At 40.2% G+C, this 16,960-nt stretch overlaps 1 protein-coding gene and 1 long non-coding RNA gene across 4 annotated transcripts in view; one reads left to right on the forward strand and one right to left on the reverse strand.

Annotated features, from left to right (window-relative positions):
• Positions 1 to 16,960, forward strand: part of DKK2 (dickkopf WNT signaling pathway inhibitor 2) — a 132,632-nt gene that overhangs the window by 42,509 nt on the left and 73,163 nt on the right. The gene's annotated exons all lie outside the window — the stretch shown is intronic.
• LOC112447042 (uncharacterized) lies at positions 647 to 2,771 on the reverse strand. 2 transcript variants are annotated; one of them, XR_009494823.1, is made up of 2 exons: positions 2,447 to 2,771; positions 647 to 924 (listed from the first exon to the last, which is right to left on the reverse strand). It is a non-coding gene; the product is annotated as an uncharacterized lncRNA (long non-coding RNA). The 2 variants fall into 2 exon arrangements; XR_003035083.2 differs by having other exon boundaries at positions 647 to 992.

Here is a 16,960-nt window from a genome sequence, read left to right on the forward strand (position 1 = left end):
AATTATTTGGACATACATTTATGAAAATATTATTATTTTGTAGAACTATTCCCTTTATATGAGAATACATTGAAGATTAAAAAAAATTATATCAGTATTCTCTTTTGACTAGAGCTACTGTGTTAAATGAGATGTATTGTAAATCCTTGGTGGCATTCATTTCAGAGAGTGCTTCTGTAGGGAAGACTGACTGGTTGCCCTTACTGGAGTAAAGGAACAGATGTAAATATCTTTGTGGGCATGCTAACTTGCTTCAGTTGTGTCTGAGTCTTTGCAACCCTATAGAATGTATCCCACCAGGCTCCTCTGTCCATAGGATCCTCTAGGCAAGAATACTGGAGTGCGTTGCCATGCCCTCCTTCAGGGGATCTTTCTGACCCAGGGGTCAAACCCATATCTCTTGTATCTCCTGAACTGGCAGATGGGTTCGTTACTACTAGTGCCACCCGGGAGGCCCAAATATACCTTTAAGCTCCTGCAACACCAAAGAGGTTACAGTAATTTGAATCCAGAAAAATCTGGATACACTTATTTTACTCTTCTTCCAGAAGAAATGTAAGCAGAATGACTTGTTTGTGGCCAGATGGAGGCCTACAATACTGTGAGACTGAAACAGAATGGACAGAAAAACTCAGTGCATTGAAAATAGAATAGAAAATATGATTCATTTATTTTGTGGAAAAACAGGATGTCTTGAAAGCTGAGAAGGAAAAAAAAAGTCCTTTGCTTGAATATTTCAAGTTCTCTTTGCCAGTTGTTTCACATTCTCCTGCCTCACCTGCTTAAATGTTCAGAAAATGGTGTTTCATATGCCGAACAATCTGATCATCCCTGCTCTTAAACAGTCCTGGCAGCTTTAAGACTGTAATTCTGGAAACAGGAGCCTGATATGATGCATCTGCATGTGCTCTCCATTATTTCCTCCTGAAGAAAACAATAGTTGGGTAAGATTATACTCTAATGGACTCCATTTTCAGACGTAATTTGGTAGACTATAAAAGAGAGAAAAAAGGAAATATTTAAAATGAAAAGGGCAAGTATAATGCTCATTAAAAATTGAGTAGCTGATTACGCATACATGCATAATTGCAGACCTGAATATTTGTTTCAATACACCTGAGTCTTGGAAATTGAAAAGAAATATCAGTATTTAAGTTACCATGTTTATCATGGATGTTTTGGTTTGTGGACTTACTATTAATACATTCCAGTCTTCCAATATCTTTTTTTAGATGAAATTACATGGAGTATTTTTCATTGGCATGATAAAGGAAAAATGAAGCACTAAGAGAATTAAAAATAAATCTCTTGAGTGCCTGGATAGCTGATTGGCCCCAGATAAACTTGTTGATACTCTTAGTAATTTCCTGTATTTCAGGAGGAATTGAATCTATTTGCATATTTACAGTATAAGCATAAGTATAATCTAAATATTCTGACCAAAACATGTGGCACTTGGCTGATAAAAAATCTGAAAATCATTTCATAGGATGAACAAATAAAATAATTGAAACTTTTAACCTGGAAAGAATATCTAGCGGTATTCTAAGTGTTGGTATGGAGTAATTATCCATTCACTCAATTATTTATATAACAGACATCAAAAGTCCACTGCATGTTAGGACCTGTGCTAAATACAGAAAGAGTTGCTGCACTATATAGCTAGTATGGTGGAAACAGTTTTTCTTTGTAACTGGAAAAAAGAACTGGAACTAATAGGCATTATAGGCATTATAGAGATTACACTTGAATTTTGATTAAGGTAAAATTTTCTAAAAGCCAGAGATTTTATGAAAGTAAGTGGGCTGTTTGGTGTTATAGAACCCTCTAGGAATGTTCTAGAGATAACTGTGTGCCAATTTGTAGGGAATATTTAATGTATACCATTATATATATTAATATAGGACTTCCCTGGTGACTCAGAGGGTAAAGAATCTGCCTGCAATGTGGGAGACCCAGGTTCAATCCTTGGGTCAGGAAGATCCCCTGGAGAAGGGAATGGCAACCCACTCCAGTACTCTTGCCTGGAGAATCCCATGGACAGAGGAGCCTGGTGGGCTGCAGTCCACGGGGTCACAAAGAGTCAGACAGGACTGAGTGACTTTCACTGTCACATACATTAACATGGTGAAACTTCCTATGCTTCCTCTCAACTCAATGATTTCTTTTCAAAATCACATGTAATTTATTATTAGCCAGAGTTAACTCAGAGTTAACCTTGGCCTACAGAAAAAGGCTAAACTGGTGTCAGGCACTTTTCAGAGAAGCAGGGAAGCCTACTAGCTGTGTTCCTGTCACAACTGCCGCAGAAAGCAGAGGCCTAATCTTGAGCAGCTGTTTTTCGTCACCTCACTGGTTTTTAGACTAGTGAAACAGGCCACTAGAGGAACTATGAAAACCCGTCTCCATCCCATGGCCCAGCCATTTTGTGTGTGAGGTTAATCACCAGATCCTGTCCTTCTTTTGATGTCTTGGAGGGTGAGGGTGGTTGTAGCCTCCGAGATCTGTCAGCTTCAACATCCATGTGACTTCATAGTTTACCAGAGAACTTTGGGCTCAGAAGAACTCCATTCAAAACACTTTCTTGACATCATATTAAATTTACAATCATATAGTTTTAAAATGTGAAGGGTTCAGTTACCTTTCCTAGAAACAGAATGGGATCCTGATCAGAGCACCTGAAATAAGACATCTCTAAGTCTATACTTTTTTCCTTAATAGTCGCATATTCTACATTGTCCATAAATTGATTCACACTTTTTTTTAATCTAGAAATTACTGCAGTTGGGGTCAGTTTTGTATCTGAGCACTTATCAATTAAGAGACTCTGTGACTCTGAAGGTCTAAAATGACAACTATAGTTTGTCTGTATGCATTCTGTTTGAATTTTCATTACAGTTGAAAGTTTTCCAAAGTAGGCTTTTTTGGTTTTTATTCTCCAGCACTTTTCTACACTTTAAGGATTTCTCAATATCACAGAACTGAGTTTGGGACAGATGGCTACGTAAAAATATGGAAGTAAAATGTCTTTTGGATTTCTCTTGGTGAGTGGGTACCTAAAAGTACATAAATTCCTGTTTCTTAGTGACCTTATGATTCACTTTCACTTTCCCTCTTACATTATGTAGCATCCTGAAAATTCATATTGGTGAACTTATTTTTTAAAGATTTCTTCGATGAAAAATCAATCAATGAAATACGAACGAGGAAATAAGTCCCCACTGTGGTGCTGGAGAAGACTCTTGAGAGTCCCTTGGACTGCAAGGAGTTCCAACCAGTCCATTCTAAAGGAGATCAGTCCTGGGTGTTCTTTGGAAGGAATGATGCTAAAGTTGAAACTCCAGTACTTTGGCCACCTCATGCGAAGAGTTGACTCACTGGGAAAGACTCTGATGCTGGGAGGGATTGGGAGCAGGAGGAGAAGGGGACGACAGAGGATGAGATGGCTGGATGGCATCACCGACTCGATGGACGTGAGTTTGAGTGAACTCCGGGAGTTGGTGATGGACAGGGAGGCTTGGCATGCTGCGATTCATGGGGTCGAAAAGAGTCGGACAGGACTGAGCGATGGAACTGAACTGAAGCTGTTTGAGCAGTTAACACTATGTGTCCACGTGTTGGTCAAACAAGAGCCATTATTGTACTTTCTCTTATCGGGTGTGCAAGGCAGTGCTCAGAGGAGCATTGGGACTTCAGAGGAGAGTGGCTGGGCCCAGATGGGGCAAGTGGTAGGCCATGAAAGGGTTAGTTTGGTAAGTTCCTTAGCAAAGTTTCTTCATCTTCTCTGGTGACTTTCCTGTTATTTACACAAAAAAAGCCATGGTGCTGAATTACAAGATAAAAAGAATTGGTCTCTAACCTTCAGATTATTTTTCTTTTGCAGTGTCTGGTTCACTTAGTATAACCTGCTTTTTGAGTTATTTAATTCAGAATTGTTATCAACTCTAATTGAGAACTGGTTATGAGGAATCATCTGTGGGAGGGTGTGTGTGTGTGTGTATGTGTGTGTGTGATTGTTTTGGAAGAGGGATGCTGCTGCTAAGTCACTTCAGTCGTGTCCGACTCTGTGCGACCCCAGAGACGGCAGCCCACCAGGCTTCCCTGTCCCTGGGATTCTCCAGACAAGAACACTGGAGTGGGTTGCCATTTCCTTCTCCAATGCAGGAAAGTGAAAGGTGAAAGTGAAGTCGCTCAGTCGTGTCCGACTCTTAGTGACCCCATGGACTGCAGCCCACCAGGCTCCTCTGTCCATGGGATTCTCCAGGCAAGAGTACTGGAGTGGGGTGCCATTGCCTTCTCCGTGGAAGAGGGATAGATGCTCCTAAATCATGGATTAAAATCTGAAAATTTATCCTAAGTGAATGTAAGCAAATCTTCAGATCTGTTGTGGCCATACTGATCTTCAGAAATAGTCTGTGGTGTATGGGCATTGCATTGCAGATTCTGAAACCTTGGCTTCTGTCCTCAAGAGGTCTTAGGCTGGTAAAAATCCAGAGATAAAGATAGTTAAATGGCCCCACTTGGTGAGAGGAGAGGATGGTATGTGAAGTTAATAGTGGAGAGGCTGCTAAATACAGTGTCTGCTGGCTGTTTTCACAAACCACAAAATACTCTTTAAGTTCTTCAAACCAAATTACTTCAACCACTAGATAAGGTTTCAGTGCATGATATTATTATTCTGCAGGCTTTTTTCCCCCTTCCAAGTTAATGTCTTTGTTTTGATTTTGGCTGGGGAAGTTCCTTTGTTGGTCAGCCGCAACATTTCCATTAACTCACATAAAATCCCTATCTCACAATGCTTGCCAGTTTTCTCCCTGCCCAAACAGGATAGATAACATTAGCAGTGTTGCATGAAATATCTAAAATGAAAAGTATGTTTCCCACAGCCTCTGACCACTGGCTTGTGAATAGCTTTGATACTATTCACAACCTTCCTAATCAAAGCAATGAACTTGGAAATACTTTTTATTTTGCCTAGGAACTAAGTCTTTATGATATTAGAAATTGTTTATAGGTTTTTAAACATAAAGGGGTAGCAGAGTTCCTTCAGAGATTATTTTTGATCTTGTGAAAAAACCAGTTTGCCTGTTTTAGTTGCCCAGGACAGTGGTCACTGAGCCTGTATGGCATCCCCCTTCAATTCTTAATGGCAGGGAGTTACCCAATAGGCTTCTGGAGTCTAATCCAGCAATCCAATCAGTCAGCAATTCAAGAGGCCAATATATTTACTAAATACCTAGCAGATGTGAAGCAAATAGGACTCCCCTGATAGCTCAGCTGGTAAAGAATCCAACTGCAATGCAGGAGACCCTGATTCGATTCCTGGGTTGGGAAGATCCCCTGGAGAAAGGAAAGGCTATCCACTGCAGTATTCTGGCCTGGAGAATCCCATGGGGTCACAAAGAGTCGGACTCGACTGAGCAACTTTCACTTTCACTTGTGAAGCAAATTGGTCCCCGTAGATATTTTGGCAATGATTACATGGGCAACTGAACTACTATCTCACAGTTTAAATAAACTAGAGAAGTTATTCTGTTAGTGAGATAATTAGGAACCTCCACTTCCTGAGCATTTCTCCATGTATCACTCGGCTATTCTTGCCTGGGAAATGCCATGGACAGAGGAGCCTGACGCGAACAGTGCATGGAGTCGCAAAGTGTTGGGCAGACTTAGTGACTAAACAACAAATAAAACCATGTACCATATTTTGCCATTCAGTCATGGGCTAAGTACTTCATAGGCACAATCTTTTAAATTACTAACAACAACCCAGAGAGATAAAAAGATTTTAAATAATTTTACAGATTTTTGGGCACCTTTAATCAATTTGTCCAAGGGTATATGGTCATTGGTGGAAGAGTCAAGATTTAAACCAGACTCTGGGCTTCCCTGGTGGCTCAAATGGTAAAGAATCTACCTGCAATGCAGGAGACCCAGGTTCGATCCCTGGGTCGGGAAGATCCCCTGAAGTAGGCAATGGCCACCCCATCCAGTATTCTTTCCTGGAAAGTCCTATGGACAGAGGAGCCTGGCAGGCTACAGTCTATGGGGTTACAGAGTTGGACATGACTGAGTAACTAACGCAACACTGAAGGCTATACTCCGGACCATTATTCCATGCAATTTAATTGAACCCTGGTCACCCAGGCTTTGGGAAGAATGGAAAAGAATAAACTTCTTTGCACTTGAACCATTTTTTGATTCAAAGGAACCCAAAGAGAGATGCATACTTGTTCTATGCAGTATCTGTATGAGATCTTCATAACTCCTAAAAAGAACTCCATTCAATCCACATGCAACTCTTTCTATCTCAAGAGCACAGGAACACCAGTGAAGTCTCATTTAAACTGTGTCATGTGATAACAATGGCAATAATAAGCCCAAAGAGCACTTCTGTCAGGCACTGTTTTAAGTGCTTTCCACGCAGTAACTCGTTTCCATCTTCACAACAACCCCATGAGGGAAATTCTCATTTTCTGGGGCCAGAGATTAGGTGGGGGTCGGGAGGTGATTTTTTTCTACTCAAACATACATGTAAATGCTTCCTACTATATCTCTTTTTAATGATTCACAGTTCACATGAGCCTAGGAAAGGCTCTGAGAATCTCTGCAGCAAAGAAGCTTATCTTTCTTCTAGCCAGGGTATTCAAAATTTATTTTATTATTCACTCCTATTGCCACTAACACCTATTAATATGCTACAGAGTACAGATCAAGGATTGCTGTTCCTGATTTCAGTAACAGCCTGAATTCAGAAGCAAACCCATGGAAAAATCTTAATGGCTAGGAGGTGAGGAGTGGAGCAGCAGGGGGAGAGGGGTATTACTCCAGCAATTCTACAGACCACACCAGAGACACTGGGCTCTGGTGAGCAAAGCTACATTCCATGTGCCAATCAGAGTGTTGTTTGCCAGTGCAGAACTACATAGAGGGAAATTCTGGCACTTAACTGCAGGTCAGCACTTAACCCAAACTTTTTAGCATCTCTGCTTATTTGCTAATGCAAATCTCTCATCTAATAATCCAGTGATTCCATGGCTTAAGGCAGATGATGAGCACCATGAATGTAACTGATGATAATACGATAAATCTGTTCAAGCAGAGATACTCTTGGTACATTTACATGTGACAATGGTTGGTATTTCACAACCTGCTGCTTAACTCAGGCCTCTGAGGGAAGGCTTTAGCAAGTGACCCAGATTCAAAATCTGGTCACGTTTCTGGCTCCATGGGATCACTTAAGAGTTGAGCATTAGGATGGAGACAGAACGGAGCAGTGCAAGGTGGGCCATGGAAACAACTGGAGGCAGACGATCCAAGTGGCAAATGAGTGAGGGAACGGACTCTTGCTGGAGCTCAGGGTTTGAAGCTGAGGATGTAGAATGAATGATTTACCAGGCTTCAAAAGTTTGAGCCCCAATGAGGAACCTCACTGATGGGTGGGATTTGGAAAAATTCAGAAGAAAAGTAGTATTCTGATATGCACATGTGTGTACATGAATCTGCGTATGTGTGTATTGGAGGCCAGAAGAAAATGAGTTAGTATGGGAAAAAGTACGGTTGTAAATTGAGCCTGTATTCTGCAGATTACAATAACCTGATCTGGCTGCATGGAAATGCTCATAGGAAATTTGAAATGTAGGCTAAATTCAAGTGATGGAGTTCTTTGAAGGCCAGGCCAAGGATTGGCCTTGTCTTGGTAGAGAATAGAGAGCCCTGAAGTTCTTGAACAGTGGGATGATGGAAGAAGTGGTGTCTTAAGAAGACGAACCCAGCAGTGCCAGGTGGGATAACAAAAATACTACATGTTTTAATTGCTGACTCACTTATTCTTAAAAACATCATCTTAGAAAAGGACATTAGGACTGTATGAATCTCAATATTGAATTTTATGAAATTCTGGAAACAAAAAAGGAAACAAATTGGATTATAGGAAATTAATCTTTTAAGTAATAGTTTTAGTTTACACAAGATTAGTACTCTTAATGGATTAGTACTGTTACAGATAATAACAGTATTATCTATAACAAATGAAGCCAGGTTTTTTAATAAAATAATACACCAGTTCTGAGGAGTATTTCATATTTTACTAGAATAAAAGCATAGTATACTTTTTTGGTCCGTCTGTACTTGGCCATCTAGATTGGCTATGTAGCTTAACCAAAGGTATGTGGAGGACACTTTCTCCACATAGCAACACTGTTCAGGTTTCTGCCACCACCACTTCCTCTTCAGGCTTAAAAGAGATAATGGTTTCCTTTATTTCTCGAAACCTGTACCATTCGATATGGTAGCCACCAGCTACAGGGCACTATTGACAACTTGATGGTATGATTAACGTAATAGTGTAACTGATGACTGGAGAAGGCAATGGAACCCCACTCCAGTACTTCTGCCTAGAAAATCCCATGGACACAGGAGCCTGGTAGGCTGAAGTCCATGGGGTCGCTGAGGGTCGGACACGACTGAGCAACTTCACTTTCACTTTTCACTTTCCTGCATTGGAGAAGGAAATGGCAACCCACTCCAGGGTTCTTGCCTGGAGAATCCCAGGGACGGGGGAGCCTGGTGGACTATCGTCTATGGGGTTGCACAGAGTTGGACACGACTGAAGTGACTTAGCAGCAGCAGGAACTGATGACTTGAATTTTTAATTTTATTTAGTTAAAATTAATTAAATTTAAACTTAAAAGCCAGAAATAATATAAAACTAAACACAGCTTTATTATTTCGGTAGGACTATATTTTACATGAGAATTTATTATTTAAACTGAGATGGACTATAAATGTAAAATACACGTCAGATTTCAATGATTTAATATGAAAAAAGAAAAATATCTTACTGAACATTTAAAATATTTATTACATTAAAATAACTGGGATAGGTTGGGTTAAACTAAGTATATTATTAAGATTAATTTTACCTGTTTCTTTACACTTTTTTAATGTTGTTACTAGAAAATTCTGAATTACTATGTGGCTGCCACTAATGACCATTCCTGCTGTAAATCTTGCCCACATCATTGTAAATAGCCCCTTTATACTCTTCAAATATACACAGTTTAAATATGCCACCACTTTCTGACCCTGATCCCACTGCAACCAAAAAAAAAACCAAACAAAACTGTGACCAATTAACTTTATTTCTTGTGAACCATAATCACCACTCTGTTTTTAAAGAGAAGAAAAATATAGGCTTCTTTGGAGGAAGATACACACACACACACACACACACACACACACACACACATATATATATATATTCCCCCCGCCCCGCCAGTGGGCTTTATATGAGTAGCCAGGCAATATGTGGCTTTTAAAGATGTTTCCTAAACAATGTTTACATTGTGGACTAGTAAAATAATCTTCAAAAATGTTTTCTGAATGAAAGTACTAGTATTAAGTAGCTATCATATGCCAGAAATTTTTTTGACAGATTATCCAGTCTATCCAACTCCTAGACCACTTTCTATGTCTTCTGCAGCCTCATGGGTAGCCACTTTCAAACAAACCTCAAGTCGTCTCCCAGCAGTCCTTTGAGGTGGGAATGTTTTGAGTTGCCTTCATTGTACAGACCAGGAAAGTGAGGCATGGAGAGGTTACTTGTTTAAGGTCACACAGCAGGCAAGCATAGAGGCCAAATTAAGTCCAGATTTGCTTGACTTTATAGCCCAGGATCATTCTAGCACACCAAACAATAAAATATTCCTTACTCTAAGACATTTTAAACAAAATTTAAGGGGGAAATTTGTTGACTTTACCAGGTATTGATTTTAAAACTTTCCTCGCAATGTAGGTGGTCTTTAGTGCTGTATTTCTTTTCTACCCAATCTCTCAGACCACATTCCACTTCTTCAGCAGCCCCAAGGGTAACCACTTTCAAACAGACCCAGAAAAGACCATAGCTCACAAAACTTCCATGCAAAGGAGCTTCTAGGGAGGGCTTGTCAGGTCACTAGCCAGAAGGGAGAGACAGAGGTTTGGTGGAATAAATCAGGCCAGTCTGGGCAGGCTGCATTCTGTTGAGTCCAGCCCCGATCCCGGCCGCAGCCTCACCCTATCCTTAATCAGAGTGCCGTGTGCACCCTTAGGTAGTCTTGCTTCCATTCAGTGACACTGGGGAAGGAGGTAAACAGGCTCAGAGACGTAAACTGTATCCAGATCACAAAAGGGACAAAGGTCCTTGAGCCTGGGGTTGAAGACATCATAGTGCTGCCTCCCATTCTTATTTTCAATGTATAGTCTGATCCTCCTGCATTTGATTCTGACTTACAATGTAATTTCTTCATGGGGGTTTTAAAGTGATGTTTACACATGTTAGCACATGTTGCTTTGGACTTCACTTTATCATCCCTAGCTAAATGGGTGTGAAATAAAAATGTGTTTTTAAATGCAGGTAGTTGAACCCATGTTAATTCTGGAATTGTGTACAGCTGTGTCACATTAAACACTAAAAAGAATTACAGGAACCTCCAGATTCATTGCAAAATTGGTCATGGTTTTGTACTCTTTATTTAGTGTAAGGCATTCTTCAGGTACACAGTGATTAAATGTAAACAGTGATTAAATATTTAATACTTAAACATTTAATAAATACTATCTGATTAAATGTAACAAAGAAAGGGATGTTTCCTCCTCTATTCATTTTATATTTTTGGTCTGATCTAATATAACTGTGTGACCTTCTAGACACTCTCTCATTTAAACTCTTCTGAAACTGAAAACAGAGGCAATGTTACTTAGGGATTAAAAGAGAGCTTGAAGCAGGCAGACCAGGGTTTAGCTGTGTTGTCCAGATGTATGGGTGTGGCCTGGCTCCTTCACTTCTCTGCACCTCAGCTGCCTTGTCCGCAAGAAGGTAGCAGCAGAGCAGGTAGAGTTCTTCAGGTGTAAGAAACAGAAATCAACTCTTGACTACACAAAATTATTTTTAAAAAGGAATTTACTGTAAGGATATGAGAGAGCTGAAATAATCAAATGCAAGAATGAGCTGAGCCTCAGAAGAGCTCCAGGGTTCTAGAAAACAAGACCTTTTGGGCATTATTAGGGCACCTCAGCCAAAGTAAGGTTTCTTATCAGATTTCATCCTTTGGCTCTTCTACTCAAGATACAAACTCCCAGAAAGAGTCAGTGAACTGACTTCATTTCCTTGATGAAGGGAAGGCAGGAAAAGGAAGTGTGGCCCGACTGACAAACTAGTAAATGAGGGAGGCTGAGTTCCTAAATAAAACATCAGGGTGGTGTTACCCAAGAAAGAGGTATGGGCATTGGACAAGCAAAAGAAATGATGTATTTTACATGCTCCTGACCTTATAGAGTGATTATGCTATTCAAATCAGATCACTGATGTAGGTCTACATAGTAACAGTACATATAAATTATCAATAAAGATAATTTGAAAAAATTATCAGTAAGATAGAATTTATAATTTAATTTATTCTTCCCATTATGTTTTCAAAGAGCGTATTTCAAACACACACAGACAGAGCAGTCCCTCAGATTTTACTAATGGGGGTATTGTAACAATTTGCTATCTACTAGATAGAGATATATGGAAAACAAAATAAGTAGGAATTATGTCCCAAATAGTTTGCATGCAATTATTTAACTTAAAAGTATGCCTTTGGTTTTTCGAACATAAGCCAACAATAAATCCCACGCCATCTATTTTAGTTACGGTAAATCATAGTCGTATGTGGTCATGATTATGGCTAATTGTGGGATAAAGGATTTAATTTTAGAGTATGAATGAAATATACTGTTGTTGACATTTATGCATGACATTCTGGGTATAATAGGGGAAGTGCTAACAGCTATGTGTTATAAATCCCCCTACAAAGAGAATATTAAAGAACATTTTAAAATCAAGGATTCTGATTCTTAATGAAGGTACTGATGATTCTAGAAGCCTGGGCTTTCCATATTTAGAATGTACTAACTGCTTCAAATTAGAGAGGCTCTAAACTCTTCTGACATGAGTTCACTGATGGTGTGTGTGTGTGTGTGTTGTATGTGTGTGTATGAATGAGTCTTTTCAGCTAAGTGCAAACAGAAGTCTAGAATACTTCCCTGAACTATTAGTTTTTAGAGAAATACATTCTGTGGTGGGCTTCCCTGGTGGCTCTGTGGTAAAGAATCTGCCTGCCAATGAAGGAGACACAGGTTTGATCCCTGGGGCAGGAAGATCCCCTGGAGTAGGAAGTAGCAACCTACTTGAGTATTCTTGCCTGGGAAATTCCATGGACAGAGGAGCCTGGCAGGGGGTGGCAGAGTTGAACATGACTTAGTGACTAACCACCACCAATGTTCTGTGGTAAATTGCTATCCCACACTAAGATTGCCAATCTACATTGAAATTTGTAACTTTATAAAGAACATTAAGATTCGAGAGTCTATTTACACTTGGCCTGAAACTGCTTATGAACTGAATGCCAATACCAGAAACTTAAAAGGAACCATCTCTATTTTTTTTTCAACTTCTGCATTCACTTGACAATGTCTTCCATTAATACTAAATGATTAGATCAGAGAACAAGATGGCAGAGGAGTAGGTGGATGTGGAGTACATCTCTCTCCACTGATACATCAAGAATACACCTTCAGACACAGAAGTGCATGCAGAACACCAGCTGAGAGCGGACAGGAGTACCTGACCAGCAGAAAAGAATATATAGAACCACGCAGAACTCGGCAGGATGAAGGAACTAGGGGGAAAAACAGGAGTGTTAGTAGGAATGGACCTGCCCTCAGCAGGCAGGGGAACTGAAGCAGGGGTCCAATCCCTGCATCAGGGCAACTGTCTGAGTCAGAGGAGAAGCATTTAAGGCTGAGAGTGCAACAGCTGATCTGTGGTGGCCTAAATGGAATGAGAATCAGACAGTCCTTGCCACAGCCATACATACCCCAGATGACGCAGTGGCTGGGAGCTGAAGTTTAGGGATTGTGGAGCAATCCCTGGGCGAAGGCTGCTGCTGACTGCAGAGAGGATTGAGGAGATGTGAGGAAGGCCATTGTGGTGGGAATGCCTGTGGAGGAAAGCCAGGCAGCCATGGAAGCAAGGCAATAATGCTGAGTCACACGTGGTGGTGGGTGGAGCCATCACCATAGCCTCCCTCTCCCCATATGCCAGCATAGGCAGCTGAACAATAGAGAGGTTCGCCCATCAAATGCCTGAGGCACTGAACTACAGAGTAGGACCCCACCCAGGGTACTCCTTTAAGTGACTGATGCACCAAACAACAGAGAAGGACCCCAGGCAAGGGAGCCCTCTGAGTGATGTACAGGCAGAGCTAAGGAGAAAGACTGGCCAAAGAGGCCTTCTGATCACCGGTTACAAGAGGCTAGAAAAAAGACCTAATAGGTACTAACTCCTGTGGCAGTGGCTGCTGCTGCTAAATCGCTTCAGTCGTGTCCGACTCTGTGCGACCCCATAGACGGCAGCCCACCAGGCTCCCCCGTCCCTGGGATTCTCCAGGCAAGAACACTGGAGTGGGTTGCCATTTCCTTCTCCAGTGCATGAAAGTGAAAAGTGAAAGTGAAGTTACTCAGTCATGTCCGACTCTTTGCGACCCCATGGACTGCAGCCTACCAGGCTCCTGCATCCATGGGATTTTCCAGGCAAGAGTACTGGAGTGGGTTGCCACTGCCTTCAGCAAAAAAAAAAAGTCTTGTGCTTATGCATGCAGGATCGCTTTGGTAGTGTCTGACTCTTTGCAACCCTCTGGACTGTGCCTGCCAGGTTTCTCTGTCAGGGAGGGGGGTTCTCCAGGCAAGAATACTGGAGTGTATTAGCCAATACTGATTGCCATACCCTTCTAGAGCACTGTATTTCCTGCTGCCCTAGCCGCCAACTCCACTGAGTACCTGCTGCTGCCAGAACCCTTGCAACCCAAGCAGCTGCATCACCTCCACACCTGGCCCTCACAGGGGCACACCCACGCCCTCCAGGGCAGCCTCAGGAGCAAACTCCAGTGGACAAACCACATGCAGAGGTGGAAATAAAACCACAACTGAAACCCAGGGGCAGTGTGGCAAAGGAAGAAGACCCCAAACCCTCCCACCAGCTCTACAAGCTGCAGATTAAATCCACGTGATCAACTAGGCAGACTCTGTGTCTATGGAATATTTGAAAGGTCCTTGAGAGCTCCCACAAAAGAAAACACACTAGTTCTGATAGTTGTGTACATTGGAGGCAAGAACACAGAGGAGTAGGACCAGATCAGAATCTGAGCTGCCCCCAAAGCAGGTCCAGAGATCAGCACAATGTTAGAGGGCATCCTAGGGGGGTGAGGTGGACTGTGACTCCCAGAGAGGTAAAGGACTCTTGGCAGCAGTGACTCCAGAAGAACATTTATTATTTTTATGTTTGACTTGTTCTGTAGATTCTTTTGGATTTTTCTTTTTTTTCGTTTTTCTCCCCACTCTTGTAGTTGTCAGTTTTATTGGCACTATGAAATCTAATTAGGCTTTTGAGCTTTTTTTTTCTTTTTTTATCTCAGTCACATTTTTATTGTTATAAACCTCTGCCTGTGTGTTGGGCTTTTGCAGTTCTGGGGAGGTCTTTTTTTTTTTCTCTTTTTTAAATTTTAATTTCTAATTTTTTTAAACCTATTATTATTTTTTCCAAATTTATTCCTTTGTTTGCTTTTCCTACTGTACTTTTCCCCTTGTGGTTACTCTTTAATATATATAAATCTTCTTTATCTACCTCTGTTTAACTTTGCACATCTATTCTTTCTTTCTTTCCTTTAGTCTCAACATATTCGTTAGTTTTATTTCCATTGCTGTATTCCCAAATTGGCACCTTGCATTAGTTTTATTTTCCAATTAGTGCTTTAGTTAGTTTTGTTCTGGTAGACATACTGTTTGGTTACCTTTGTTTGCTGGGTCAATCTACTGTACTTTATTGGACTGTTTAGATTTTGCTTATGGGTATATATGTATATATGTACATTCGGTCACACTTTTTATTGTTGTTATAAACCTCTACCTCCATGTTGGGCCTTTGTGGTTCTGTGGAGTTTTCCTTTTTTCTTTCTTCCTTTTTCTCTTTTTTATAATTTTAATGTTTTTAAACCTATTATATTTTTTCTACATGTATTTCTTTGTTTGCCTTTCCTACTGTTCTTTTCCCCTTGCAGTGAATCTTTGACTTAACTTTGCATATCTATTCTTTCTTTCCTTTCCTCTTGACTTATTTGTTAGTTTTATTATCATTGCTTTATTCCCCAATGGCACCTCGCTTTAGTTTTCTTTTCCAGTTTGTGCTTTAGTTAGTTTTGTTCTGATAGATATACTCTTTGGTTTCTTTTGTTCAACAGGTCAATCTATTGTACTTTATTGTTGTTGGGCTGTTTTGATTTTGCCTATGGGTGTATATGTATATGTGTATATTCAGTCACATTTTTTATTGGTCTTATAAACCTCTGCATCTACATTGGGCTTTTGTAGTTCTGTGGAGTTTTCCTTTTATCTTTCTTCTTCCACTTATTTTTCTTTCCTCTTTTTATAATTTTAACTTTCAATTTGTTTAAACCTATTATATTTTTTTTCTACATTTATTCCTTTGTTTGCCTTTCCTACTGCTCTTTTCCCCTTGCAGTTAATCTTTAATGTATATAAATCTTCTTCATCTACCTCTTCTCTGATGGCTCAAATGATAAAGCATCTGCCTGCAATGCAGGAGACCCGGGTTCGATACCTGGGTTGGGAAGATCCCCTGGAGACAGAAATGACAACCCACTCCCGTACCCTTGCCTGGAAAATGCTATGGACAGAGGAGCCTGGTAGGCTACAAACCATGGGATCACAAAGAGTCAGACAGGACTAAGTGACTTCAGTTTCACTTTCACTTTCATCTACCTCTATTTAACTTTGCATATCTATTCTTTCTTTCTTTCCTTTCCTCTCAACATATTTGTTACATTTGTTTTCATTGCTTTATTCCCCACTCAGCACCTTGCTTTCATTTTTTTTCCCCCCAGTTTGTGCTTTAGTTAGTTTTGTTCTTAACTGGTAAATATAATTTTTGATTTTCTTTGTTTGCTGTGTCAATCTATTGTACTTTTATTTTTGTTGGAATGTTTTGACTGTGCTCGTGGGTATATATATATATATTCCATTATTTTAATTATTATTTGCCTGATTTGGTAACTGTCATTTGGCTGGGGTTCATCTTTGGTTTCTTATTTTTGGATATTTGTTTTAATCTCACTTAATGCCATAACAAACCACTTGTAGAATATTTGTTCCTGACCAGAGATCAAGCCCTGAGCCTTTGGAGTGGGAGCACTGACTCCAAGACCCTTGAGTAACCAGAGAACTAACCTTAGAGGGTATCAAATAGTGAGAACTCACACACAGGCAACTGCTGGAATACAAGACCCAGCATCACTGAACCACCAGTAGTACCCTGTGTAGGACACCCCATCTAAACAACAAACTAAACAAAAATACAAACCCAATCATCAGCAGACAGGATTACCTCCTCACTCAGCCTTGGCCAACAGAGGAAAACAAACAAACAAACAAAAACAGCACAAATCTCACCCTGTAAGAAGCTTACACAAACCACTGGACAAACCTTAGGAGGGCAGAAACCAAAAGGAAGAAAGAATTCAACCTTGAAGCCTGGGAAAAGGAGACCTCAAACATAATAAGTTAAGAAAAAATAATAAAAAGGCAGAGAAATACTACACAAATAAAGGAACAAACTAGAAACATAGAAGTCCAAATAAATGAAGAGGAAATAGGCAAACTACCTGAAAAATAATTCAGAATAATGATAGTAAAGATGATCAAAAACCTTGAAAACAAAATGGAGAAAATGCAAGAATCGATTAACAAAGACCTAGAAGAATTAAAGAATAAACATACAGAGATAACACAATTAATGATATTAAAATACTCTAGAAGGAACCAATAGCAGAATTTCTGAAGCAGAAGAATGAATCAGTGAGCT

Source organism: Bos taurus, chromosome 6, assembly GCF_002263795.3.
Source record: "Bos taurus isolate L1 Dominette 01449 registration number 42190680 breed Hereford chromosome 6, ARS-UCD2.0, whole genome shotgun sequence".
Classification (NCBI taxonomy): Eukaryota; Metazoa; Chordata; class Mammalia; order Artiodactyla; family Bovidae; genus Bos; species Bos taurus.